The sequence below is a fragment of the Salarias fasciatus genome, chromosome 17 (genome assembly GCF_902148845.1).
Source record: "Salarias fasciatus chromosome 17, fSalaFa1.1, whole genome shotgun sequence".
Classification (NCBI taxonomy): Eukaryota; Metazoa; Chordata; class Actinopteri; order Blenniiformes; family Blenniidae; genus Salarias; species Salarias fasciatus.
Genome location: NC_043761.1, coordinates 2,196,748 through 2,199,072, shown reverse-complemented (window position 1 = coordinate 2,199,072; position 2,325 = coordinate 2,196,748). Strand labels below are relative to the sequence as shown.

Here is a 2,325-nt window from a genome sequence, read left to right as displayed (position 1 = left end):
GTGGTCCGTGGCCCACCAGCTGAGAAATATTTGGGGAAAACATTTGGAATTGTCAAAAAAGAAAAAAGCTTCAATGCAAAGCTGGTAATCGTGGGTGCAACTGTAACTGGTCTGGCCCGCCTGAGATCAAACTGTTGTGGAAGTGGAAAAAGCATCTAAATGATTCCAACAGCATTCACCCCCACCAGCCTCATGACAGAGTCTCACCTCTACAAAGGCTGAGATTACACTCAGGAGGGAGGAGGAATCTGTTTTTTCCAATGAAATGGACTTCATGTAAGAGTTCTAAAAACTGCTGTCCATCTGAAAACGTCAATATCAAGATGAGCTGCTGTCAAATTCAGGAATCAGTTTTCTTCCAGATGAGCATTTGGAATCAGCTCTTATAAATGGTACTTTATGGATATACAGCGTGGCTCCTTCACAAGCTGCTTCAGTCTGAAACAAAGGAGTCCCTCACTCTCCAGGATCCAGAAAAGGACGTGGGTGCGGGTGTCCAGGCGCCATCATTGCCACTTAGGGGCAACTGTCCTCTGCTACGACCTCTGCGTGTGTCCCATCTGCTCCACCTCCGACTGCTCCACCTCCGACTGCTCCCTCTGAGCTCTCCACATCCGACCCTGTTCACGCTCCAGCAGGAGAAGCACAGACAGCTCCAGGTTCTGAGCTTTACTGGCTGCCAGCGGAGATGAAAAAAAAGATACCAGCTCAGGATCAGAGATGGATTTCAGCCGCCATCTGGAAAAACCAGCGACTGCGAGTAGACCTGGAGTTGTGGTCCGCACCACCAGAGCCTGCTGTTATTCACCATCGGGCTCCTACTCCAGAGCGGTTTTTCACCCACAAGCTCCTCCTGTGGATGCCGCATCACTTGTGGAAAGTGAGGCTGCACTGCCCTGTGTGCAGAAAGCAGCTCCCAGGTGCTGGTGTCCACAAGAGAGCGCGCAAAGTCTTGGATATTGACAGTTATTGTATTTTAATCACAGAGACTCTGAGATGCAAGTCAGTTGGGTGCAAAACAAATGACATCTCCTCCAGCAAGACCATCCTTGACCAGCTGGATATGGCTCACAGGCTGGAGTTCAGGCTGATCCTGACGCAGAAGTGAGTAAACCAGATTGATAAATGTTTGGAATCAAAGCAGATTGATCACTAGCTGTGTTTATTAATTCTGTGTGTCTCTTTTGTTTATCTTTCTCTTTCTTTTAACAGATTTGCATGTGACATCCGTGTCATTAGGTTTTTGAGGGAGAGGACGCTGGGAAACAGCCCCACACGTTTGGTTAAACAGCTGAAAGAAAACCACAGCGAGGAGTGGCTGAAGCGCCTCTGCCGATATCTTGGGGCATGCTCTGACTTTGCAGCTCGGCCCAGCTTGCTCCCCGTCACATTCCAGGAGCCTCTGAGCCAGTAGCAGTACCAAGTCACCGCTGGATGTTGGCTCTGTATGGGCCAGACATTTTGAGCAGGCTGGACCACATTAAAACCACAATAACGTCCACATTTGGCACCATCCTGAAAATGGACTCCACCAAAAAGGTAGATCACTTCGATGGACATCCTTCGATATGAAATTATTATTTTCAGTCATATATGACAACACTAAATCACAACCTGAACTCTGAATGCTGTGGTTTTTATGAAGATGAAATGTGATACTAATGTGCTTCGTCCCATCTGAAATCACAACACTGTATGTGGGCTTTTGTGTCATTATAGATCACCAAAAAACTGTCTGGCGTTGCCAGAGGGACTGGTCTGTGGCTGTCATCAGTGAGTAATGAGGTGGGCCAAATCCTCATCAGTGTCTTGACTGCTCAGGAGGGTCCTGGGCTCCACATGATGGCTGCTGGGCTCATCCGGCGCTACAGTGATGCTGGAGTGGCTCCTCCTCACTCCTCTATGTTGACACTGACTGCTGCACGCAGCAAGGAGAACAGACAAAGCTGAAAGAGAGCTTTGGTGGGTGGCCAGATGTGGTTGTAAAACTTGACATCTACCACTTCGTGCGGCGGCTGGCATCTGGATGCACCAATGAGGCACATCCCCTGTACCCCACCTTCATGGCCAAGCTGTCCTGCTGCATCTTTGAGTGGGACAGCGGTGATGTTTCCTTGCTGCGGAGGGCCAAGAGGGAGCAGCTGAGGAGAGAAGGTGTTCCTCACTGATAAATTGGTGGACCAGCAGATCACCAAAGAGGACCTGGCCCTGCACTGCAGAAGACGGACAAGAGGAGAGCCACAGACCATCATCATGATTGAGGGGCTGCTTAACGAGCTGATGGGTGTGAAGGGCAGAGACCTTCTTGGTGTGCCTCTCTTAGAC

At 49.5% G+C, this 2,325-nt stretch overlaps 1 long non-coding RNA gene across 1 annotated transcript; it reads left to right on the top strand.

Moving 5' to 3' along the window:
* The first annotated feature begins 1,027 nt into the window (after positions 1 to 1,027).
* Positions 1,028 to 1,739, top strand: LOC115404597 (uncharacterized). Its single transcript, XR_003933368.1, has 3 exons — positions 1,028 to 1,104; positions 1,213 to 1,539; positions 1,720 to 1,739. It is a non-coding gene; the product is annotated as an uncharacterized LOC115404597 (long non-coding RNA).
* The last annotated feature ends 586 nt before the right edge of the window (positions 1,740 to 2,325 follow it).